This window comes from Canis lupus, chromosome 15 (assembly GCF_011100685.1).
Source record: "Canis lupus familiaris isolate Mischka breed German Shepherd chromosome 15, alternate assembly UU_Cfam_GSD_1.0, whole genome shotgun sequence".
NCBI classification, from domain to species: domain Eukaryota; kingdom Metazoa; phylum Chordata; class Mammalia; order Carnivora; family Canidae; genus Canis; species Canis lupus.
Genome location: NC_049236.1, coordinates 61,065,072 through 61,092,881, shown reverse-complemented (window position 1 = coordinate 61,092,881; position 27,810 = coordinate 61,065,072). Strand labels below are relative to the sequence as shown.

Below are 27,810 nucleotides of genomic sequence, written 5' to 3'. Positions count from 1 at the left end.
AATGATTCTTTAAAAGAATTAAAGAGAAAATGTAACATAATTCAGTCTTTTTTTGGATAACTGCTATTATTGTTCATCCTCCCTGGGCCTTCTAGTTGCATGAAGAGAGTGAAACCAGTGTTTACAAATATACCTGTCCTTTCCTGGCCTCAATTTTAGTGCTACGGAATGAAGATGGCCATCTGCAGAACGTTAAGCTCAAATTTAAGCACCATCTTATCTTTTTCATTAAAAAGGAAAAATCCAGCCTATCTTTCCAGCTTGATAAAATAGACTACTGCCTTCTAATTGGTCATTTTAATAAAAAGAAAGTGACTGGTAATCATATAAGCTTCAGCTATTTAAAAAATGTTGCTTCAGTAACTGTTATACGTGTCTGCTCTAATGAGCTTTCCCAGATCTCTATGTGCTAGGAAATTCATTTGGGTTATTTAAAGTCAATTGTATGAACCTTTAAACATGCAAAAATGATGTTAGTACCCTATCCTATGGTTTCTAAACTTTAAACTAATGCTGAGATGGTTTTTATTGGGTTAATTGGCTAAAATATGAAGTTTCTAATTGCCAAGTCCATACAGTGTGTAGAGGAAAAAGAGATGAAATTCTGCTTTCATAGGATAAGATAAAAGCTCTTTACAGCTTCAGTTGGCTGGCTGTTGAGAAATTAAAGAAGGTAACAGCAAAAGACCCAGAAAATACTCCTCTTCCTGGAGTCTTTTTATTCTCTAGTTTTCTCAAACCATTACGGAATTTTCAACATAACATTTTTAAAAGGCCTTATCTTAACAATTTTAAAAGGCCTTATCAACATGTCTACATTTCTATCACAGCCCTGCTACCCGCCTTTTGTGTAAAAATGGCGTCGTTTAACTCCCTTTAAATTTGGTGTTTTGGTCTATAACAAACTTCTTCAGGAGGCTGTTGTAATCACCAAATGGGAAGGTATACATGAAAACACTTTGTAAGCTTAACAAGGTCTATGCTGGTATCAAGTAGTAGTAGTTGTTGTTTTGTATTATCAAATCTAGAAAACAGAATGTATTGATTTTGAAAAAAGTTATTAGGTATTTTGCAAGGAAAATGAGGCAAATGTATTATTATCACAATATCGTCATTTCAACCACAAACAGCTTGGACAGCTTGGAAGGGCATAGTGACTGTGACTCAAGTCAATCAATTTCTGTGCATTTGAGATTTGGCCATCATAGAGCGTGCAACGAGACATAAATCTTTTTGCGAGATTCATTTGCTAAGTGACCATGTACCTCTGAATTTGAAATATATACAGTTGCATGTATTATTGAGGACTTCTTGGTTTTGGTATAACATATTCTTGCTCATATATTCTTGAATTCCTTCTTTTCTTCTCTTCTTTTTTCTTTTTCTTTTTAGTTAAGAAATACTATTTGTATGGAGTCATGTGTGGCTATATATGTGAAATTATATGAGGAAAGCTTTTCATGGCATAACTTGAGCCAACTTTTTTTTCCAGCAGGGCTACCTTTCTTATAAGTATCTTTCTGTATCCTGGAGCTCATTTATCTTACTGTGGTATTCTTCTGCAAAGGTAATCTGATTTTATTAAACGAGGGAGTGACAGGATGTTTCCTGAGATGTGTTTTGCCAACGGGAATATGGCATATAATGTATAGGGCCTTAACTAAAAAATCATCAGAAATCCTATATAGGTATAAGTCACTACATCAAAACATATTTCTGTTCAAAACAACATATTTATGTTCAGTCCAGAAATATTTTTTGAATGCCTACTATGTGTCAAAACTTTTTAATTGTTGAAAATACAACATAACTACCCAAGAAAAGGAAACAAGATAGCCATTATTCCCTCATTAATACATTTGATTTTCTTTGGGTTTTAAAATAAAATTTAACACACTCGCTTCATTAAAATTTCAAACACTACGTAAGATTGACATAAATGAAAAGTGAAGATCTCTTCTCTCCAAAATTCCCATTAACACTCCTTGAAGTAACCACTCTTAAAGTTTGTTGTGTATCCTTTCAGAACGTGTACATGTGTATGTTCAGTATTTGTTCAGTATTTGCTGTAACAAAATACCATAGACTGAGTGTATTAAACAACAGACATTTAAGGCTTTTATTTACCACAGTTCTGGAGGCTGGGAAGTATAAGATGAAGTTGCCAGTCATTTCAGTTCCTGGTGAAAACTCTCTTCCTGGCTTGTAGGTGGCTGCCTTCTTACTGCATCCTGAATGGTGGAGAGAGGGATCTCTCTCTTTCTTACTCTTCTTATAAAGCCACTGATACCATATTATGAGGGACCACACTCATGATCTCATCTTATACTACCTTCCAAAGGTCTCATCTCAAAATGTCATCCCCTTAGGTTAGGACTTAACATACAAATCTGGAGGGAGGGGACACAATTCAGTCCATAGGATGATAGGTATATACACACACACATATATGTAAATATATGAAATATATATAATGTTATATGTGTATATATAAAACATTTGACTATATTTAACAATTTGAATCATATCATACTGATGGTAAAGCATTGTAATTTTTAAAAATAGATTTATTTATTTATTTATTTATTTATTTATTTTAAAGATTTTATTTATTTATTCACAAGAGACACAGAGAAAGAGGCAGAGACATAGAGGGAAAAGCAAACTCCTTGTAGGGAGCCTGATGTGAGACTCGATCTCCGGACTGGGATCATGCCTTGAGTCGAAGGCAGGCGCTTAACGGCTGAGCCAGCCAGGTGTCCCAAAATAGAATTTATTTTTTTAAAGCACTTGTAGGTTCACAGAAAAATTGAGTGGCAGTATAGAGACTTCTCATATATCCCCTGCCCCTTCACGAGCATTACCTACCCGCTATCAACATCTCCTTTCAGAGTGGCACATTTATTACAATCAATGTACACACTGACACATAATCATCTCCCAGAGTCCCTAGTTTAAAGGGATTCACTCTTGGTCTTATACATTCTACAGGTTTGGACAAACAGAATTACGTGTATCTGCCACGATGATATCATACAAAGTAGTTCATCTGCTCTGAAAATTCCATGTTTCATTTATTCATCCCTCCTTCTTCCCTAACACCTACTGATCTTCTAACTCTCCCCAGAATTTTGCTTCCAGAATGTTACGCAGTTGGAATTACACGGTATGTCATCTTTTCACCTTGGCTTTTTTTCACTTAATAATGTGCATTTAAGTTTCTTCCATGTCTTTTCATATCTTGATGGCTCATACCTTTTTAAGCTCTGAACAATATTCCATTGTCTGGATGTACCACAGTTTATTCATTCACTTACTGAAGGACATCTTGGTTGCTTCCAGTTTTGGCAATTATAAATAAAGCTAATATAAACATCTATGTGCAGGATTTTGTGTCAACATAAGTGATTAATTTCTTTGGACAAATACAAAGGAGGGAAATTGCTGGATTTTGTATGGTAACAATTTGTTTATACTGCCAAACTATCTTCCAAAGTGGCTGTACTATTTTACATTCCTACCAGCAGTGAATGAATATTCCTGTTGCTCAACATCCTCACCAGCATTTGGTGTTGTCAGTGTTCTGGATTTTGGCCATTCTAATAGGTATGTTTTGTTTTAATTTGAATTTCCCTGATGACATTTGATGTGGAACATCTTTTCATAGTCTTATTTGCCATCTCTATATCTTCTTTGTCGCAGTGTCTGTTCAGGAATTTCCCTCATTTTTATATTAGGTTGTTCGTATTCTTATTGTTGAGGTTTAGGAGTTTTTGTTGTTTGTTTTTTAGTTTATGGATAACAGTTCTTTATCATATATATCTTTTGCAAACATTTTCTCCCAGTGTGTTTTTTGTCTTGTCATCTGCTTAATAGTATCTTTCACAGAACAGAAATTTTTGCTTTTAATGAAGTCTAGCTAATCATTTTTCCTTTCATGGATCATGCCTTTGGTGTCTTTGCTACACCCAAGATCATTTAGGTTTTTCTCTTATGTTATCTTCTAGGAATTATATAGTTTTGCACCTTGCATTTAGGTCTGTGATCAATTTTGAGTTATTTTTTGAGGGGTATAAAGTCTGTGTCTAGATTTTTGGGTTTTTTTTTGCATGTTCATGTCCAGTTCTAGCTCTACTTGTTGAAAAGATTCTTTTATCCATGGTATTGCCTTTGCCTTTGTTCAAGATCAGTTGGCTATATTTATATGGAGCTATTTTTGAGCCTTTGTTCTCTCCCATTGTATTATTTCACCAATACGACATTCTCTGGATTACTGTTTTATCATTCGTCTTGAAGTCAAGTCGTGTTAGTCCCCCAACTCTGTTCTTTCAATATTGTGTTGACTGTTTTGAGTATTTTGCCTCTCCATATAAACTTTAGTATCAGTTTGTTAATATCCCCAAGATAACCTGCTGAGATTTGATTGGGACTGCTTTGATTTTGTATTTCAGATTGGGAAGAACAGACATTTATTTGACTATTAAATTTTTCTATCAATGAACATGGAATATCTTTCATTTATTTAGTTCTTCTATGATTTCTTTCATCAGAGTTATGTAATTTTCTTCATATAGATCCTATACATATTTTGTTTTATTTGTACCTAAGTATTTTATTTTGAGGGATGCATTTGACTAATTTTACATGAATAATTTTCATTGTATGAATAATGCAGTAAAAATATTAAGGAAAATTTCAAAAAAATAAAATAATCAAAATAATGTTACGCATATAGTTTTACTTATTAATATTCTCTTCCAGTTATTATCTATATGAATACCTAATTTGCAGTTATATTTGCATATATTTGCATTGCAAATACCCTTTTAAATCCCACGCTTAAAAAATTGACATTGATGTGAATGTTTTTCTTGTGACTATGTGGTCTTTATCATTAGCCTTGTCAAAAACTGCAAGTATGTATATCATTATTCATGCCTGTCAATAGCTGATTTTTTTTTCTTACCATAAGTAAGAAGTTGGTTTTAAAATTCACAACTTACTAGGAAAAGTAGTAGGAAAATACTCATATATGGCTATAAGTATTCTGTAATTTTCTAGTTTTGTGACTTTGAGTAAGTTCAGAATTAACTGTTAACTATGCTTCATTTTTCTTATTTATAAAGTAGGTTCAAGTAATTCATATTTTTCCTGAAGTGTAATGAGGGGTAAATCCCATAAGCTATTTTAACTCCTTAGACTATTTACTAGCTTATAGTATGTGCTCAATAAATGTTGCATGTATATGTTTATTAATCAAAAATATTAACAAATACTTATTAAAATGATTAACATATTTCAAATGTTAGATATACAGTTAAATCAACACCAGACATTTTGAAGTCCACAAGGAATACTATAAACCAAAGGATTCTGCAATAATTTTAGCAAAAAAGTAATCCAGTATTAAAGCTATTTTTCTTTTCTGTTAACACAACAGTAAAAGATGAATAGACCAGTTATGGATGACTCAACTTTTCCCATTAATCAGAAACTTCAATTGACTCAGTTGATTGCTGACAGCTATTTTCTGAATATTTACAGAAGGCAGTGAATGGATGACCCACAGAAATATTATTAGGAGAAGATGCCACATAAAAATGCAGTAGACCGTGAAGAGTTTACTGTACTTAGCAAAAAATATAACATTCCCAGGGCTTTATCCTTGCCAGTGATGAAATAGTAAGCCTTTATGCCTAAAATGCTGGCATTCCAGAAAGATGGATGTCTTCTTTCAAAGTTCTCCTGAACAAGCCATGAAGAACAGCATTAGCTGACCCTAAGGGTATGGTTGACTTTGCTACACAGAGCAGCAAGAGTGACCTTAATTCCATATCCATCAATGAGATTTATGATCTGCTTATAAAAGGCAAAAAGCAGAAAATACATTAAATGCTAATAGAATCCACAGTAAAAACTTTACAAGGAATATACATATGCATGCACATATGCACACATACACGAACATGGATATATTTTGATTGTTGCTTTGCCAGAAAGATATGCAGAAGGACCTTCAATGTGTGTCTTGATTCAAAAAAGGCTGAAAATGATGAAGATATATATTTTAAAGTAAGTCATGGCCTTACCCTCCTTCTTGATACTTCTAATGATCCTGAAATTTTCTCTTAATGTTTTTTGTTGTTGTTGTTGAGAAGGAAATCTGAGTAGATTGGATCTATGCATAATCATTTTATGGTTGAGCAAAATTTTATGTTCCTCTACAACAATCCAAGAGAGACTGGGATTTCTTCCAGGAGCTATCCTGTGCTTCGTTAATTTTAAGGCCACCTTCAACTACACAGATCGTAGTTACTTAAGAAGAATTCCTATACCATAAGGGACAGATAAAATTTCTATTGGATATTTAGGCATTTGATTCTTTTCCAAAAATCATAAGGAGTGTTTTTTGAAATTCTAGGGACAAATGCAAAATTGAGCACATTCAGGAATCAGGTGATCTTTCTTTGCAACAGTTTATGTAAAAAACAGTTTCATCAAAAATTGTTTCCTGCTGGAGTTAAAATAATAAAATAGAATTTCGATAAAACCATTTGCAACTTGGAGAAAATCAGAAGTTGAAATTTGGGTTACCACCAAATTTTTAATAGTGTAAGAACTCTAGTCTTGTTTTCAGAAAACTAGGGGAAAAAAGACAAGGAAAATTTACTCTGTATGGAGATTTTTAGTTCACAGAATCTTACACTTTAACGGAGCCTAGACATCATTCAGCCCCCGCCACACCACCCCATTAAAAGACCATCTCTCCTATTTTCCATGGTGTTTTTGTCATATGATCATTCATATGCCCTGATATTCCAGCAGTTTTACTGTTGGACACTTTTAGTTGCTGAAATCACTTATATGGAGATGCGACTCCTCCTTAAAATACTCACTAATTGTTACTGGATCTGCCTCGAATTAGGAGAGAAGATTTGTTTCTTTTGTTTACTGATGTCATTTTATGAAATAAAAAAGTCATAACAGCTTTAAGAAAACTATTTTGCTCTTCTCAATCTTTTCTTGCTTAGGCTAAGCCGAGTTATACACACAGATTTTGGAGCCCAGCTGAGATAAGACTCCTCTTTGCCTCTACCTAATTTTGTGGCATTGTTGAACCTTTCTACATCTTAGTTTCATTGCCTATCAAATAGCTAAGAAGCAACTAACCTTGTACGTCTCTGAGACTTAAATAACAACCCATACTCTCAACTTTTTTTAACTACTATTTTTAATTTTCTTGAACCATTCCTTGTGTAACTTAAATCCTTAAGAGCTAGAATGGATCCAGATAAGTTTGATTTGAATCCATTTCTTTGAAAAAGGTCAGTGTTTAATTTCTGTAAGTTTCTGGGAGTGGAGGTTGAGAGAGACAAAGGGCAGAGAGAAGGATGAAGGGAGGGAGGATGAGAGGAAGAGGTGTTTGTGTGGTGCAGTTACATTACTCTGGCATCTGATGCTCAGGGATTTTAACTCCATTGAAGTCTTGCTTTTCATTTTATGGATAATATTACTTCTTTTATTTCTCCTGGAGTCAATCTAAACATGAAATTCAGACCCTTTTTTTTTTATTTTAAAAGGATTTAGAAAAAGTTTCCCCAAAATTTGCCACTTTAGGGACATTTTGTAGACTATTTTGAGCTGAAGGCAATCAAGACCCAGTGGCCTTAAGAGAAACTTGTTTCCTCCTTTAACAAATTCCAGAAAAAACTAAGTGAGAGTTCTTTTCTAGTATTAGAGTTATTACCAAAGATAGATTTTATGTGATGACCCACCCGCATGGCAGGACAAACATCTAATTACCAAACATCGGCTCTTCTTATTGCCCTGTGACTAGCCCTCCATCCTTTGAAGCCCCAGGTTCCTATCCCATTGCTGAACGTAGGATGTCACATATCCTCATTTTACCTTTCTGTCTTTGAACCTCTCGTGTTTGTGGTTTTCCTATATATATACAAAAGTAGATTTTCTTCTGTTAATCTGTCTCATGTCAATTTAACTTTTAGATTAGCCATTAGAATCTTTGAAAGGTAGAATAAAATCTTTCCTCCCCAACAATTACATGCACTCAATCATACACACATATACACATCACATCAAGTCTCTGACTATACAGAAAAATTAATAAAAGTTTGGGAAATTAAAAAAGCTTTTGTTTGTAGCATATAAAAACTTAAATATGTGACATCTTTGTTCTTGCAGGGAGGGAAAAATAATTTTCCCTCTATCCTTCTAGGTTCTTGGCTAAGATTGACGTGTAATAAAAAGATTAACAGGAGAAAAGCAAACATACTGAATAACATGTACGCCTCCGGTATACATGGGAGGTAACCAGGAAAACTGAGTAACTCCCTGAAAAGGCCCAAGCCGCCACCTTAAACACCATCTCTAGCTAAAAACAAAAGAGATGTTGGGGGTGAGAGTGGGGGTGGGGGTTGGTGGGCAGAGACCGGTTATGGGAGGCTACCAGGAAAAGCACAATCAACCAGGGTAAGGTTGCTATGCATTAAGTCATTGCCAATAAGTTTCTTGAGATTTAGAGGCATCCTCCTCTTCCTGGGACAGAGAGGCAGTCACCCTTCCAAATGGAGATTTCTCTTATAAATGTAAATGTCTCTTACAAAAGGGTAACTTCTATTTAGTTGTCAAAATATTTCCTATTTCTTAAAGATAATCAACCTAAAATAATCCTTTTGCCAAAGAGACATATTTTAGGGGGCAAATTCTCCTCTTCATTCTAAAATGGTTTCTCTAGGGGCACTTGGGTGGCTTAGTTGGTGGGGCATCTGCCTTTGGCTCAGGTCATGATCTCAGGGTCCTGGGATCAGCCTCACAGGGCTCCCTGTTCAATGAGGAGTCTGTTTCTCCCTCTCCCTCTGCCTCTCTTCCTCCCCTCCATTCTCTCTCTCTCTCAAATAAATAAATAAATCTTTTAAAATTTTTTTAAAAAATAAAACATTTTCTCTACATTCAAGTATGTGTCTTTGTCACTGCTCTTTTCTGGTCTCCTCTCCTGCAGAAGCAAGAGCACCAAAATTCCTCTAGGGAGTTTCCCTCATTAAAAGGATCAGATTCTTAAGATGCAATTAGTCTAAGAGTATTAGTGACAGCTATTACAAAAATGATTTGGCTCTAATTAATAAATTTCTTTTTTTAGAGATCTTATCCTTTCATAAAATTCAATAACAAAATAATGTAATCCGACAGAGAGTTTTTGGTATTGTCAATGTGGGGAGGCAGTTTAGCTATTTATGGAAGATCTTTAAACAAGAACAGTTTTTATTACTTTGAAATCACTTGCAGATGTTATTCAATATCTTTGCAGTTGCCATAAGATCAAAACTAAGATATGGCACTTGTTACAGCCATCTGTTTAATGCTTCATTGAGAAACTTTATTCTTTAGCTTTTTTGATGTTACTTTTATGAGTCTAAATCTCTGCAAAGGTAATGTTTAAAATCATTGTCTTCATGAGTACCTTACTTATGGGGTTTTAAGCCTGTCTTCACTACTAAATGAGATTATAAGCTATATGGAAGTAGATATTCTGGTATGTTGTTTCCTGTTATTTGCTTATCATTTGGCACAATGTCTGGCACATGGGAGAGTTTCAGTAAATGTTGGTAGAATGAGTGAATGAACGAAAACAATTTTTAAGATTCAACAGAATAAAAATGGCAAAAATCACTCAATTCATTTTTAGATAAGGAAAAAAGGGGCCTTAATAACTGTCTAGTTGCCCAGTATAAAAAAATTAAAACCACAGTTTCAATTATTATAAGCATTGTTACTATGATTGGGCATTAATCATAATCACATACTCAAAAAGCCTAATTATGAGTTGATATTACAATTAAAGGTTATGGAGAAAAGCAAAGGAACAGAGCAGTGAGGCCTAATTTTGGTAATGGTTGAAATTGCTGTTTGCTACTCATATCAGAATAATAATTATTGGAGCACCTGGGTGGCTCAGTGGTTGAGGATCTGCCTTTGGTTTAGGTAGGGATCCCAGGGTCCTGGGATGAAGTCCCACATCTGGCTCCCTGCGTGGAGCCTGTTTCTCCCTCTGCCTATGTCTCTGCCTCTGTCTGTCTCTCATGAATAAATAAATAAAATCTTTTAATAAAAAAATAATTATTGGTAAAAAATAGTATGGGAATAACTTGTTATTTTTTTAAAGATTTATTTATTTATTTATTTATTTATTTATTTATTTATTTATGATAGACATAGGGAGAGAGAGAGAGAGAGAGAGGCAGAGACACAGGAGGAGGGAGAAGCAGGCTCATGCAGGGAGCCCAACATGGGACTCGATCCCGGGTCTCCAGGATCGCGCCCTGGGCCAAAGGCAGGCGCTAAACCTCTGAGCCACCCAGGGATCCCCTAACTTGTTATTATTTAGATAAATGTAGATAGAATTTTTGCAAGAACCATTTCTTAGATATTAATATACAATCACCACCTTCCTCTCTCCTCTTCTAGTGAAAGACAGAGATCCAAGAGTCTGAATTCTGAAGCCAGGCTGTCTGGGTGTAAATCTCAGCTCCGTGCCTCCCAAGTCATTCATCTCTGGACAAGCTGCATAACTCTCATTGCTTCCTTTCCCCACTTGGAAAATGGAGATGATAATGTACCCACTGCCTAGTATTATTTAATATTTCTAATCTCCTGGCTCCCTCTCTCTTTCTCTTTCTCTATCCTTCCTTCTTTCTTTCTTTCCTTCCTTCTCTTTTTCAAAGCAGTATCCCCTTAATTGCTGCATCCTTTTATAACAATTTTCTAATGTGCTTTATATTAAACTGAGCCATATGAAATTGGTTCATTGTTGAAGGGGAACAGAATGTATCACTTCAAATCTGCCTCTTTGGCGAAAGGATTATTTTAGGCTGATTATTTTTAAGAAACAGAAGACACAGGAAATGTAGATATTACTCTGTTATAAATCACATTACAAGGGAAATCTCCGTTTGCAAAGACTGTCTTTCTCTCTATGTGGGAAAGAGGGGGATGCCTCTAAATCTCAAGAAACTCTCATCAGTGAAGAAGGTGATGACTTAAGGCTTAGCAACCTTACCCTGGTCTATTGTGTTTTTCCTGGTAGCTTCCCATAACTGGTCTCTACCCACCAACCGCCCCCCCCCCAACCCCACCCTACAACACTTTCTTTTGATTTTAGCTGGAGATGATATTTAGGGTGGTGGGCTTAGGCCATTTCAGGGAGTTACTCGGTTTTCCTGGGTATCTCTCATGTAATACAGGAGGTATATATATTATTCAGTTTACTTTTCTCCTGTTAATCTGTCTTTTTATTACAGGTCAATCTTAGCCAAGAACCTAGAAGGATAGAGGAAAATTATTTTTCCTCTCTCACAATATTTTTTTGGGAGAGACTATAAAATGGGAATATATAGTCTTTAGGAAAGATACAACAAACTTAAATGAGCAGATAAACAAAGTTTGAGTTAAGATAATGTTTGAGTTAAGAATTTCTTTATTCTTTCCATAGAGAACTCTTTTTATTCCCCTACTGAAGAGGACTATGGCAATTATTACATTACATTTTACCCCTACAACTTTATTTAAGACTTTTTTTTTTTTTTACATTTCGACATCTCTGACACTGGGATGTATTTTACAATCTGTAGAGCCTAGTAGTTACTGTCATAGAGATGCTCCGGTTATCATAGAGTGGCTGTCATTGTGTGTACGTGGATGTATTTTTAAAAAATATTTATGTATTTATTTTAGAGGGAGGAGGGGCAGAGAGAGAGAGAGAGTGAATCTCAAGCAGACTCCCTGCTAAGCAAGGAGCCCCCGTGACTCTGGGCTCAATCTCACCTCCCTGAGAACATGACCCAAGCTGAAATCACCAGTCGGTTGCTCAATTGACTGAGCCACCCAGGTGCCCTATGAATTTAGTCATAACTGTACATATTGTCATTGGATTTATGTGCATTGCTGATACTAAATATTTTGAGTTTAATTGTGATTTGAGATGTCTAAAATATGTTAATCTATGGTTTGGCCTTTTCTGAAATCTATAAAGAAAAGCGAAGGAAACAAAACAGTGAAGACTAATTTTGGTATTAATGACACAAATATTTGTCATTGTCATAATAATCACAATTGTATTATTTTCTTCAAAAGTAAATACAAGTGCTTTGTGGAAGCTCACAAGAAGAGAGACTCACAAGAAGATTAAGTTGTGTTATATTTTGTTACCAAACTATTTTCAGAATGATTGCATCTTTCACTGTGAAGGCAAGATAAATTGTTAAAATCCTCAGATTGGACTTTTTAAAATTTCAAAGTAGAGATTGATGGGATGAGAGAGGTTATTTCAAAAAGTATGATGTGAAAAACGTATCTACATGAAAAGAAAGTATTTTATCATAGAGCAATTAGTATTTAGTTAGTTCTTTTAATAAGCAGTACATAAAATAATGATGTATCGTGCAATCAGTGTCATTTTAGATTCACTGAGACAAAAGAGAAAGTATTTTGAGTTTGACCATTAAGTGCAATGGATTTTAATTTCTTCAAAATATATTACTTCACTGCTTCCCCTGTGTGAGACAATAGAAGAATTAAATGCTGAATTGGTTTCCTAGGGCTGCCACAAAAGTACTACAAAGTTGGTAGCTTAAAACGAGAGAACTCTATTGCTCTTCAGCTCTGGAGGCTAGAAGCTCAAATTCAAAGTGTTAGCAGGGCCATGCTCCCTCTGGAGCCTGTAGGGGACAGTCCTTCCTTGCCTCTTCCTATCTCTTTGTGGTGCTGTCAATCCTTGGCATTCTTGGCTTGCAGCTGCATCAATTCTGTTTCTGCCCATGTTGCAGATGTCTCCTGAATCTGGATCTTTGCATGGTCTTTATCTCACTTATAAGGACACCACTCATATTGGATAGGGCCTGCCCTAATGACCTCATCTTAATTTATTACATCTGCAAATACCTTCTTTCCAAATAAGGTAACATTCACAAATGATGAATTCTAACAGAGGTTAGAATTTCAACTTTTTTTTTTTTTTTTTTGCAGACACAATTTAGCTCATAACAAATGCTATTTGTGAAACAGAAAAGATAATAGAGATATGTGTTCATCCCACAAACTGCTTACATTTTGGTAGAGTATATATTAATTATTTGTATAATCCCTTCCTTTGTGTATGGATGGAACCTGTTCCTTGCTTCTAACAATGGAATGTGGCAAAGGTAATGGAATGTCATTACTGTGATTACGTTATAATACATACAAGGCTTTGTCTTGCTGGAAGACATATTAGAGAAGCTGCCCCTAACTGGCTCTGAAGAAGCAAGCTGCCATGAGTAAGTGCCCGTGTTGGAAAAACCCATGTAGCAAGGAACTGAGTAGCCTCTAGGAGTTAAGGGCTGTCACCAGCAATAAGCTGAAACATCTCTGTCATGCAGACACAAGGAATTGAATTCTGCTAACAATCCAAGGAAGCTTAGAGGCAGATTCTTCTGTAGTCGAGCCTCTATTGACAATCACACCCGTAGCCAGAACATAAATATACGGTACGGCAAGAGCTTAGAGCCAAGACCCAGCTAAGCTGTACCCAGAATTTGGGCCCACAGAAATTATAAAATAATAAATGTGTGTTGTTTTAAGTGGCTAGGTTCGTAGTCACTTGTAATGTAACAATATAAAACTAATACAACATAGATAATATTATGAGCTTTTCAGAGTGGTTGTAAGAAGTAAATAAGGGATGCATGTAAAAGAATCAATAGAGGGCCTAGCATATTGTAGGCACTAAGCACGTTAGTTCCCATGAGTTTCCTTTCTTTCAATCTAGAATATGAAATTCTAGTCACAACTTGAAACTAAGTCGTTATTTAAAATGTGATGAAATGGACAATAAATTGACCTGCATAAAAATTATGTGTATTAACACTTTCCTGCTTTTAATAGTAGTATAAAAAAATTCAAAACCAAATTTGTTAGAACGTTCATACTACAAAAAGAGATACACAGATTCAAAGCAATCCGCATTAAAATCTCAATGAGATTCTTTACAGACATAGAAAGACTATCCTATGGAATTCCCATGGAAACAAAAAAAGACCCCACTAGTCAAATTGATCTTGAGCAGAAAAAGCAAAGCTGGAAGCATCATGCTTCCTGATTTAAAATATATTACATAGCTACAATAATCAAAATCATATAGTACTGGCATAAAAACAGACATGTAGCCCAATGGAATGAAGTAGAGAGCCCAAAGATAAGCCCACACATGTGTGGTCAACTTATCTTGGACAGAGCTGTCAAAGATACACAATAGGGGAAAGACAGTCTTTTAAACAAATGATTTGGGGGAAAAATGGAAATCCACATGTATGAAAAGTATGAACCTGGAAACTTATCTTACATCATACACAAAGATAAACGCAGAATAGATCAGAGATTTAAACATGAGGAACTGCAAAACTAGAAGAAAACATAAGAAAAACGTCATGACATTCCTTTTGGAAATGATTTCTTGAACATTACATCAAAAGCACCAGCAACAAAAGCAAAAATACAACAAACAAACAAACAAACAAACAAACAAAAACAACCAGTGGGACGACATCAGATTAAAAAGCTTTGCACACTGCACAGCAAAGGAATCAATCAAAAGTTAAAAGGTAACCTACAGATAAGGAGAAAATATTTGCAAACATCCATCTGATAAGGGGATAGATACTTCTCTAAGGGTCAACAGGAATATGATAAAATGTTCAATGGAGAGTCACATTATATCATTAAAACAAAGAGAATAAGTGTCAACAATGTGGAGAGATTGGACTCTTGTGTACTTTTTGTGGAAAAGTAAAATGGTGGGGCCATTATGGAAAAGGGTTTGGGTTCCTGAAAAACTTAAAAATTGAATTAACATAAGATCCAACAATCCCACAGAAGTATATATCCAAAATAATTGAGATCAGGATCTCAAAAGAGATATATGCACTCCCGTGTTCTTTGCAGCATTATTCATAATAGCCAAAAATACAGAAATAATCTAAATGCCCACCAACAAAGGAATGAACAAAGAAACATTTATCGTTGATGAGAAATCTTGTATCAGTCTAGTTTTTGTTCCTTTGTAAATAAACTCTTTTCTTTCCTCTTTGGAAGCATTTCAAACCTTCGTTTTATTATCGGTATTCTGAAATTTTACAATTTTATGTGTTCTACTTGGTATTTGTTTGTATGTTTGTTTGGTTATTATATTGGTTAGTTGTAGGTCTTTAAATATGAAGCCTGGGGTCTTTTCCTTCTAGGAAATGCTCTTATGTTATCTATTCTGTGCTTTCCTTTTCCAAATTTTCTTTATTCTTGCTCTCTAGATTTTCTAGATTTAGAAGGTAGATGATTTCATTTATGTGTATATTCTATCTTTCCTCATATTTTAAAATTTAATCAGTCAAGTAATAGATAGCCATAGTATTTTGTATTTCCTCTTTATCTTCAATTTTACTATTGGATTTATTTTAATTTCAGCAATCATCATTTTATTTTATTTAAAGATTTTATTTATTTGACAGAGAGAGAGAGCACAAGCAAGGGGGAGCGGCAGGCAGAGGGAGAGGGAGAAGCAGGCTCCCCACAGAGCAGGGAGCCCAGTGCAGGCCCCATCCCAGGACCCTGGGGTCATGATGTGAGCCAAAGGCAAACACTTAACCGACTGAGCTACCCCGGTGCCTCTGCAATCATCATTTTAATTTCAGAATTTTTTCTTATTCACTGAACAAGCATGCTGTTCTTGTTCTATGTCGACGGTATCTTATTAAGTGACTCTGAGGTATTAATTTTAAGTTCTCTTCTGTTCCCTGAATTGTCCCTGTCTCTTTGAGTCTTTTTTTTTTTTTAAGTTTAAAATTACTCTTTTATATTCAGAGGTGCTTCTTCAACATTTAATATTTTCTGGTTGTCCTGTGTATGATTGAAACAAAATAAAAGTTGATTTGAGACCAGCATATTGAGCTTGTCTTTTGATGGCTATGCATCACTTTAAGGTGTTTGGTAAACACTGATGACAATATTGGGACCATGTTGCCTAGATCAGGAGCCCAGAAGCCAGGATATTCATTTAATTTTTGTTTACTTAGAGAAAAACTTCTAGATTTTTGTGCTTTGATTTCTTTGTTTAGGTCACGGAGTTAAACAATTTGGGAGGCCATTGGAAAAGGAATCTTTTATATGAATGTTATAAATATACTATATTTATATGTGTTCAAAATTTTTTATTGACAGGAGTGCATGATTGGAAAAGATTTCAGAGCTCATTGTTGACAACAATCTATTCAAATGAATATGATTTTTAAATGAACATGATTCAAATGAAATGAATCCATCAATTAATTAATGAAAGTGAATTGAAATGAATTAAAATGAAATGAACATCAAATAAACATGATTGAATCATTTAGGCTTTGGCCTATATGATACAAATTAAATGGCCTTTTACATTACATTAAATGGGCACTAAAATTAACTTCAGCGTGTTTTTTATATAACTAAAACATGGAGTGGGATTGCAACAGGTGACAACATGAAAATCATTTCTGTATCAAGATAGGTAATCCTATGGGTGCTAGTTCATTGATATAAAATATTGTTTTTATATAAAATCATTCTAAACAGAATGTAATCCTGCTGAATATGCTTGCATGTTGAGCTCCTTTCTTATGAGGATAATTTGAGCTTTGGAAGTACAAGAAAAGTAGTACTATCGTGCCCTATCCAAAATGCAAGTCAGCAGAATTCTGTGGAAGTCCTAACCATGACAGAGTACATGACATAAGGAGTAATTTGGCTAATTCCTCAGGGGATTTTAAGAAAGATCTTGTCTTGCAGGCATTATCTAGTTTCTGTCTTCTCATTAATTAGCAAATACTTTGTGCAGATACTTTACAAGGCAGTCTAATAATAATAATGATGATAATACACACAAATGACAAAATCTTCCTCATGTGTAATAAAGATTTAATATAATTTCCACTTTCAGGAAGTTTTTTTTTTTTTTCTAAATGTAAGCATGTTTTATTTTATTATGGTAAGAACCTAGTATTTTAAGTATTTTCTTAAGTTTTTAAGTGTAACAACACCTTATTGTTAACTATAGGAACAATGACATGCATCAGATTCCTGCAGTTTGTTCAATGTATTTAACTGAAACTTTATGTTTATTGATTAGTAACTCCCCATTTCCACCTTCCCTTAGCTCCTCGTACCTGGTACCACCACTCCACTCTGAATCTATGAATTTGACTAATTGGCATACCTCATGTAAGTGGAATCCTGCAGGATTTGTCTTTCTGCGGCTAACTGAACTCGGGATAAGGTCTAGGGTTCTGTCATGCTGTCCCATATTGGAAAATTTTCTTCTTTTTTAAGGGTAAGTACTCTTTTTCTCTTTTCTTTTTTTTTTTTAAAGATTTATTTGTTTATTATAGACAGAGAGAAAAAGCACAAATGGCAGGGAGGAGCAGAGGGAGAGGGAGAGAATCTCGAGAAGATCCCCTGCTAAAAGTGGATCCTGAAGCAGGGCACCAATGACCCAGAGATCATGTCCTGAGCCAAAATCAAGAGGCAGAGGCTTAATAGGCTGAGCCACCCAGGTGCCCCAATGCTAACTACCTTTTTTAAAGCTAAAAGGTATACAGTGGCATATATTCCATTACATGACCATGCCAAGTTTTCTTTACTTATTCATCTGTCAATTGTAGCCCAGATGTTTCTCAACCTTGGCTATTGTAAATAATGCTGCAATGAGGTAAGAATGCTAATAACTCTTTGAGATCTTGATTTCAGTTCTTTTAGATAAATACCCTGAGGTGGGATTACTGGTTCATATGGTAACTGTGTGTGTGTGTGTGTGTGTGTGTGTGTGTGTGTTTTCTTTTTGGGAGAAAGAGAGAGAGCATTCACGAGCAAGGGGGGAAGGGCAGAGGGAGAGGGAGAGAGAATCCCAGGTAGGCTCCATAATCAGAGTAGAGACTGACACAGGGGTCAATCTCATGTCCCCAAGATCATGACTCTGAGATTATGACCTCTGCTGAAATCAAGAGTTGGACACCCAACTGACTGAGCCACCCAAGTGCCCCAATTCTATAAAATTTTTTGAGGAAATTTCATAGTGTTTCTCATAGCAGCGATACCAGTTTCCTTCCCACCAACAGTGCGCAAGCCTTCAAATTTCTCCATATCCTTACCGATACTTTTGGTGTTCTTGATAATAGCCGTCCTAGCAGTGTGGTGTTGCATCATGGTTTTGATTTGCAATTCCCTGCTAATTAGTGATATCGAGCATTTTTCGTGTATCTGTGTCTTCTTTGAAGAAATCTTTATTCAACTCCTCAGTCCATTTTGTAAATCTGGTTTTTAGTTTTTGTAAATTAATTTTAATGAAACCTAATTCACTGTGCAAATGATTTTTCTAATTTATTTTGTGAGACAAAATAACTTAAATGTACAGGGAAACTCACTTTGCTTTTGCCATCTGCCTCCTCTCCAACTGTCCCCCCTTTCTTTATTTGTTCTTAATTCTGACAGAATAATCTGAAGAGGAGTAGGAGCTCTGCTGTGAGATCTCTCTTTCTTTTTTTTTTTTAAGATTTATTTATTTATTCATGAGAGACAGAGAGAGAGAGAGGCAGAGACACAGGCAGAGGGAGAAGCAGGCTCCATGCAGGGAGCCCGATGTGGGACTCGATCCCAGGTCTCCAGGATCACGCCCTGGGCCGAATGCAGCGTTAAACCGCCAAGCCACCCGGGCTGCCCAAGAGATCTCTCTTTCTAATACTTATTCATTGTGATGCTAAGCAATTAGTTTCATTTTGTCAAATGCATAAGGATAACACAACAACAGTGGGCTCATTAGATTGTTTGGAAGACTGAATTAGATAACATACGTGACAGTGCCCAACATTGGCTAAGTAGACAGTGTAGTCTTGAAAATAATTTTCCTTTTCTGGTCTAATTTTTACTCTTCCTATCCAGGTTTCCTTTATTCCAATTGACCTTTAGTTAAGCTCTTTGTAATGTATTATGTACTACTATGTCCAGTCTAGTACATAATATCTTATACATCTTAATCCTTAGGCAATTTAGATCCGTCTGAAAATATAGCCCACCGATGCAAGATCCCATAGCCAAGTTCAACTTAGCTATTCTTTCATGGAGAAGTTTCCTTCATAAGAGAAACCAAAATCAAAGTTATATAAAACTCGAGAGTCTCCTAACTCTGGGAAATGAACAAGGGATAGTGGCAGGGGAGGTGGGCAGGGGGTTGGGATGACTGGGCGACAGGCACTGAGAGGGGCTCTTGATGGGATGAGCAGTGGATGTTATAGTATATGTTGGCAAGTCTAACTCCAATAAAAAATATACCAAAAAAAAAAAAAAAAAAAAAAAAAAAAAACCAACCACGAGAATTTTGGCCGGTAAAGACCTTAAAGAATTCTTTCTATTCTAATATTTTAGTTTGTAGATTACCCTTGTCCTTCATTTTTTCACCCTTTTTTTGTCTGCCTCTTAGCTATTTTTATAGCTCATTAGTGCCTCTCTCAGAGGGTGGGCAATGGAAATAAAAGAAGCTGAAACTCAAACTCAGGCAGTACCTATGTAACATAAAACAGACCTTCAGGGATGAAAGAAAATCCATAGGGTCGGCTGTGGGGATCTTAATGACAGAATTATACTCACTATTTGATTTCATCGTAATCCACACAGTGCTGGCCAGCTACTTAAAATCATTTTATTCTTGAAATAGTTGATTGGTACTCATTACTCCAGTGATATCCATCAGCCAGCCAGGCCATCAAGCATGCTTGAGTAATTGTCTTGATCTTTGACTGTTGGGATGTGTCTCCACATACCTTTTAGTCCCATCCTGGTCTGTGTGCAGATCCACTTACCTATTCTCATTCCACATCTGCTTACTAGGACTTGGCATCTCAAAGCAACTTCAAATTTAGTAGAAAACTGTCAGATACACTATATCCTAGGAACCAATATAGTTAGTGACTTCAAGAGCATAAAAAGATTGGATTTTACTCACATTTAATGATTCAATGAAAGAAGGATTGGTTTACACTCTTGAATGATCTGTTCTGTGTAAGGTTAGGCTACCAGTAGTTTTCCATTTCTTCCTGAGAGTTTGTTTTTCTGTAAATGTCATAGTCCTTGCCAAAAGTATAACTGACAAAAAACTGGCTTGTTTTTTAAAACATCAAAATCCAGTTTATTACAACTGGTTACATCGACAATAGCTATCTTCGTGTTATATTTTGTTAACATGTTCTATTCATACAATTGATTATGGAATCATGGATGTCTGTGGATTTCAAGTAAGCCTGCTTTACCTTCTCATGAGCATGAGAATTAAGAGTGGGATTGCTGTGTATTGGCTTGATATGATTTCAAACCCACTTGTTTGTGACTTAAGCAAGGTTGTTTTAATCTACCTATTTATGACAAAGACAAAAAAATGAGGTTGTTTTTAGAAGTAAAGTTGTTTTGACATAATAACGAAGTAAGTTGTGTCAGGGTGTCATCATATCATCTGTTCTTACTGGTAAGGACTTAGTAGCCCAGCTCCTAAAGTGTCCCACCTGGAGCTTATCAATAAAAACATGAAGAAGCAACTATGGCAGGAGGACATTTAGATGATAATACTGTGAGTTTGTGAAGACTATCCAGAGTGTTCTATCTGGGCCAGGTAGCACTTTGCTGACCTAAAACGGCTCTCTAAAGATCTTGGGGCATTAGCTCCTGCCACAGTCAAGGTAACTCTCACCAGCAGTGACAAAAGCCATTCAATGGGCCCCCAGGCCCTTTTGCCCATGTTCCTTAGCGACATGTTCTAGCAACAGGGGATTTTTATTTATGCACGGGCAGCGGGGCATGAGCTCTTCATTGGCTAAGCCTTCTCTCCTAGTACCAACTAGTGTAGAGGTGCACCTCGACTAAATTTGCACTTTGTTCCTTTTCTCTCGTCTTGCCTGGGACAATAGTGTGATTAATCTATCATTGATTTGAAATATGTTATTTCTTTATTGGCTTATTAAGCCATCCCATATGCTATTAGTTTTTGAAATTCTTGCAGGGAATCTGCAATAAATAAATTGTTGGCAGAGACAAATTCAGTCTCTGAGTATTAATTTGCCTCCTCAGAACAAAACAGGGATATAGTCACTTGAGTAGTGTGTAAATAAGTTATATTTTAGAAGCAGCACTAAACTTCTGGCCAGAATACTTCTCTATTGTTTAGCAATATGAACTTCAATAAAACTTCTGAAAAACCTATGTATTAAGTGTTTCTTTTAAATTCAGTGTCACTAAGTCTTTTTTCCCATAGAAATAAGATAGAAAGCCCTGAGAAACTCCTACTCAGACACTCGTTGGATATTTCATTTGCCTATTGTTGGCTTAACATTGTTCACACCAGTTTTCAAACCTTATTCAGGTTCCCAAAAAAGTATCTTTGAAAACTGCAGTGTTAAATATTGGAATTCTGACCCCTGCCCCCTCCACCACCAGCACCATTGGTTGAAATGACCAAAACTGCCTTCTCCGTGTTGGAATGACCCCACTAAGGGAAAATTGGAGTGACTGTGGCAGAAGCGTTTCCTGTCCAGGTTCACGTTTACAATATTTAGACTGAAAACACTTCTGACAGGACATGCTGATGAGGCAAAGAGAAACGGGATTAGGAAGAAGAAGGAGGAACAAAAAATGAAGAATTTGTATGAAGAGAAAGGAACAAAAGGTCTGTCATCTCTTGAATTTAGAACTATAGGAATATGTCCTGTGTCCCATGGTCTCAAAGAGAGGGAAGCCAGTTGCTGAAAGTCTAATCTTCTTTGAATATCTCTTTATTATTATTATTTCTAGAGGAATTAGGCTGAAAAGGAAATGTGTGAGGTAAGTTGGCAAAGTGTAAAATTCATTTCACACCCATTACTGGGTCTCAAGAAACTAACTCAAAGATTTGAAAGGACAAGTCACTGTACGTGTGAGGAGTAATAACCTGGTCTTCAGAACACTGCAGTGGCAGACAATAATCCCTTTGTGAAAACTTATGACAGTAGTGAAATTAATTAGCTTTCTCCTCCAACTGTGTGAGGGCTACAGCAAGAGTTCGAGCTCAGAGGAACATCCCAGCGGGGAGCATGGACTTCAGAAGGGAACAAGGAGCCAAAGTATTTTTCTTTCACCAAATTGTCATGATCATGTCACAAAGCAAACGGATGAAAACAACAAAGATGGCACTTTTTTCCCATCTTGAGCATTTAATTGAGATCTTAGGTTGCTTTTAAAAATGAAATATGGGTAATTAACTCTCTTATCAGACAACAGCCAGACTGCAATGATTATTTAGAATAATTAGAAAGGGAGTCTGTTCTATAGTCAACATGACCTTTTTCATTTATTAGGTTGTTTATCTGGCTGCTTTAAAAAGTTTTTCCAGAAACTTTTCTTTTTAACTACATGGGTATCTTTGTCGTCTTTATTAATTAATTGATTTTTAAAAGTCACATTCAGAATTCCACACCTTGCATTTGCAAAGGTCAGGAATGTGTTGCACATAAATAGCCTGGGGGGGCATCCTATAAATAATATTTCTGATTTTAAAAGGTCATATGAAAAGGAAGAAAAAATTCCTCTTTGTATTTCATGTGTCTCAGACATATCACGTGCTTTTTAAATGAGCCCTTTGCCCAACATACCATGTAATAAGCTCTTAACAATATTTCCCTCTCTATAATCTGGATTTTACTGGGACTAGGTTAGAAGGAAAGAATATGCCTCGTATGGCTTAGCAACTGGTACACATCTGATTAGGAGAAATTATTGGAAGCATGAGACTTTCAGAATTAAAAGGAATGTTAAAAATTAGCTTAAATAACTTATGTTACCAAAGAAGAAATAAAGACCAGGGATGTTACATGACTGTTCTAGTAAAAGAACTACTAATATCAGAGTGGAGCTAGAACCTTGGTATTCTGATTCCAGTTTTGTACTCTTTCTTAATGTTATCAGTGAGCAACTGGAAAGTATTTCCTTTAGAAAGGAAGTATTTCCTTTAGAAGAAGGGTCTTCACAAAGCACATTCTGAAAAAACAAATCCTAATTAGAATTTATTTTATTTATATTTTATTTTAAGTAAATCTTTACTGAAGTATGATATAAATATATAAAGGTGTCAAATAATACCTGTATAATTTCATGAAGTATCTCAAGTGATACTTTGGAACCAATACTCAATGAAATAGAATATACTGCAACTGAGAAGCTCCCCCTTGATCTTTCCTCAGTCTCTACTCTTACCTCCTCCTCAGAGGCAATCACAATTTTGATTTCTGTCTCCATATATTGGGTTTTGACTGTTTTTTAACTTTATATGTAATTATGTTCTTCTGATCTGGCTTCTATTTCTTCAAGATTTTGTTTGTAAAATTTACCAGTGTTGTTTTACACATTTTGTTCCTTTTTATTGATGTGTGGCCATCCTTTGTATGAATATGTCACCAATTGTTTATTTGCTCCAATACTGATGACTGATTAGGTTGTTTCCAGTTTGGGACAATTACAAATAATACTTCTGTTGGAATTACCCAGAATTTTTAATGTTATCTATCCTGGAACATGAGTAGTGGGGTCTTACTGTGATTTTGATTTTCATTTTCCTAATTGCTAATTATCTTGAATACTTTTTCATATTATTTGTTGACCTTTTTGTATTTTCTCTTTGGTAGTGCCTGTTCAAGTCTTTTGCACATTTTTCTTTTGATTTCTCTACCTTTTTCTTATTGATTGGTAATAATTCTTTAACCTTTCTGGATGAGTTATTTGTGAGTTAAACACATTACAAGTATATTCTTGACTTTTTACTCTCTAAATAGTATGTTTCGATGAAAAGATGTTCCTAATTTTAATGCAGTCCAATATAACAAGTTTTCCTTATGGTTAGTGTTTTTTTGTGTGTGCCCCACTTAAAAATATGTGCTCATCTTCAAGACTTTGAAGATATTCTCCTGTGCTATTGAGTTGATTTATTGCTAAACCTTTGATATTATATCCATAAACCACTTGAAATTGTTTTTGTGTACATGATGTAAGGTAGAGAACTGACATTATTTCTTCTCATAAATATTCCCAAGTTTTTCAGTGTAATTTCTTGAGAAGACTGGACTTTCACCACTGTTTTGTAATTCCCCTTTTTTCCTAAATAGTGTGTCCTTTTATGGATGTTTTTCAAGACTTTCTTTACTGTTCCATTGGTCTATTGGTCTTTGTGCCAATACCATATTTGTCGAATTTCTCTCTATTCTATTTTTTTAAAATGCCTATTAGTCATAGGAGTTGGCCCTTTCCTTCCACACTCTATTTCTTTTTTTTTTTTTTTAAGATTTTATTTATTTATTCATGAGACACATTCTCTCATGTGTCATGAGAGACACAGCGACACAGGCAGAGAGAGAAGCAGGCTCCGTGCAAGGAACCCAGTATGGGATTTGATGCCGGGACTCCAGGATCATGCCCTGAGCTGAAGGTAGACACACTCAATCGCTGAGCCATCCAGGCTTCCCAATTCTATTTCTACCTGCAGCATTTTGGGTAATTTTTTCAGATTTATTTTCCAGTTTATTGGTTCCTTCTAATGAATATTTAATTTGCTGGAAAATCATTCCATCAATATTAAATTTTTGTTTTGAAGTTCCATTAAAGTCTTATCCTATTCATAAGATTGTGTTTATTTCTTACATCTTTAAACATGCTTATATTCTTTCAGATTATGTTCCATTATCACAAGGTTTTTATAATATTAATGTTTATTTGATGACTCTCACAATTTTGTTTGGGGTTTATTATATGTTCATTTTTAGTTAGGATTTATTTTTTCTGTGTTAATCCCTCGTGACAAGAAGAAATTCCTCTGAAGAGGTTCAGGGTTTGCTCCTGTCAGGTACCTTGTTATCATTAGTCTGGGGACAATTTTTATGTTGAATCTCAACTTTCTGGGCTACATGCCAATGCAAACTCAAAATGTGTGTTAAGTCAGGCCCAAGATTTCTTAGCCATCTATTTTTTTACCCAGAAACTTCTTAGTCATAAACCTTATCATATCTCAAAAAGAGTGGAAATAAGGTCAGGTGTGCCTTGGCAATAATATATGTGAAATATTCCAAAAAAGGAAAAAATATAGAACAAATATAAAATGTCATTTGCAAGGTAAGGATATGAAGAAAAGAAAACCCTCGTACATTGTTGGGAGCATATATTGGTATAGCTTCTATGGAAAACAAAAAATAATATTACCATATGATTCAGCCATTTCATTTCTGGGTATTTGTCTGAAGGAAAAATGAAAACACTAACTTGAAAAGGTAAACACATTTCATGTTCACTACAGCATTATTTACAATGGCCAAGATATGAAACAACTTAAGTATCCAGCCCTGGGTGAATGCCTAAAGAAAATGTGGCATATACATACAATGGGATATTAGTCAGGCATAAAATAGAATGAAATCTTGCCATTTGCAACAACATGGATGGAACTGGAGGGCATTATGCTAAGTGAAATGAGTCAGACATGGAAAAACAAATACCATATGATTTCACTTATGGTGAGATCTTTGGTTTTTGGAACCAAATGGAAACCAAAATCCAAGCTTATGGATGCAGAGAATAGGCTGGTGGTTGCCAGGGGCAGGAGGAAGGGGCGGGGCGTGAAATGAGTTAGGGAGGTCAAAGGGTGCAAAATTCCAGTTATAAAGTAAGTGTTGAGGATGTAACCTACCCATATGAGGACTATAGTTAATAATACTGTATTGCATACCTGAAAGGTGCTAAGGGAGTAGATCTTAAAAGTTTTCATCAAAAGGAAAAAAAATGTGTGTCTATATATAGTGACACATGTTAACTAGCATTATCATGGTGATCATTTTGCAATACGTAGAAATATTGAATCATTATATTGTACATCTAAAGCTAATATGTTATATGTCAATTGTATCTCAATAGCAAATGTCATTGCTTTTTATCTCATATAAGGATGCTATTCACGTATGTTCAGTACAAATACGCCTTACAATACTTAGTCGCCTTCCTTATTACAACAGTTGTAATAACAAATTGAAAATCTAATTCAAAAACAGGGGGAAATCTTCTTTTCTGTGGTAGGCTGCCAGTGGAATTTTGGCTCTGAAAGAACACGTATTTAGCCTTTTCCTCATCAACATTTCGTAGTTATACTTCATCTCCGCCCGGCCCCACTTTGGTTAATGACAGAATGCAAACTCCTGACATGCCTGCCATGTCTGATGCCATGTCTGCTGTACACTTAGGTATACAACTCCAGTCATTGCTTACGTGACTTCATTGCTTCAGTGACTATGTATTAAACGGATCAGATGAACCAGAGAGTTTTCATCCTGCCACCAGCTGTTCTAGAAACTAAGTCTCATTATGTATACTAAAGGCAAATACACAGCACTTTGTGAATCATGCACTCTCTTTCAGATCAATGGTCAGAAGGATTCCAGGCTTAGCAAAGAAGCAAATAATGAGAGAAAAAATCAAGGAGAGCAGGGTTGGAGTTAATTCATCTTTGTTACAAATCTTCATCGCAAAAATATTGGCAGCACCAGCCGTGAGATTCTAGCTAAGGATGAAAGGAAGAAACTCCTATTGTCGTTCTCCTGGGGAAATAAGGACTAAAAATGAATTGGACTGGGGAAAAAAATACCAAGTAGAACATTCTCATCTGACTGATCAGATTTCTTCATAAAGCAGCATATCTAAGAGTTTCAACTTGCTCCTGGAGAGAATTGGAAACATGGAGAGATGCAAATTATAGGTGCAGTAAGAAGGAAAGTAAATCCAGCAAAACACTTTCATTCCTTTTATTTTAGTGAAATATTTCTACCTTTTGAGAGAAAATGAGTGAAAATATCAGTGAGGGTGACAAAACATGAGAGACACCTAACTCTGGGAAACAAACAAGGGGTAGTGGAAAGGGAGGTGGAGAGGGTTGGGGCGACTGGGTGATGGGCACTGAGGGGGGCACTTGGCGGGATGAGCACTGGGTGTTATGCTATATGTTGGCAAATTGAACTCCAATAAAAAAATAATAAAAATAAAAATAATAAATAAAAAATAAATATTTCTGCCTTTTTTCACTCCTAATTTCATTTTTATTTTTATTATGGTTCATGTAATTCATGAAATCCTTAGTTGGCACTACAACAATCAAAACTGTAAGCCTCCATTTCCATGCTAATGTGTCAACTGGGAAACTTTTCCTTTTGTATCACCTGGATTTAAATGTTCCCTCAGTCACAAATTATCTTAAAGTGGAAACTGACCTAATGAGAGTTGAGAGTGGTTTTGCACTGGGAATAATTTTATTCAATTTGTTAAACTCTCAGAATCTTAATAATGGATTTTTCATGTTTAAAATGTTAGAATGGAATTTGATTTTATTTTGCATATACCTTCTGCAAAGTGTCAATTAGCTTTTTCCTAGATCTAAGTGGGTTTTATATAGGTTGAGTTACGATGGATACTGGCTCATGTATGAGATAAGGAGGACATGCAGTTGGTTCCTTATTTTAGAGGCACTGGTAGGTTGGTGGTGAAACCTGTCAGGCCAACTGCAAGAAGACCCACATTCTAAGCCATCTCCCCTTTGCCTGGGCCAAGATACTAGCTCATGTGAAATTGCAAATGCTCTTGTCATTGCTCTCTTTCTCTTCTCAATAGGAAAAAAAAATTAATCCTGCTACAGATAAA

At 35.5% G+C, this 27,810-nt stretch overlaps 1 long non-coding RNA gene across 3 annotated transcripts in view; it reads left to right on the top strand.

Annotated features, from left to right (window-relative positions):
* LOC102152071 overlaps positions 1-27,029 on the top strand; it is a 43,207-nt gene extending 16,178 nt beyond the window's left edge. For 2 of the 3 annotated variants that reach the window (XR_005370955.1, XR_005370954.1), the window contains 3 exons: positions 10,483-10,630; positions 17,231-17,404; positions 26,539-27,029. This is a non-coding gene — a long non-coding RNA (uncharacterized LOC102152071). Of the gene's footprint in view, positions 1-10,482; positions 10,631-13,223; positions 13,329-17,230; positions 17,405-26,538 lie in introns of those variants that run through there. The other variant, XR_005370956.1, reaches the window with a different exon arrangement.
* Positions 27,030-27,810: the final 781 nt, after the last annotated feature.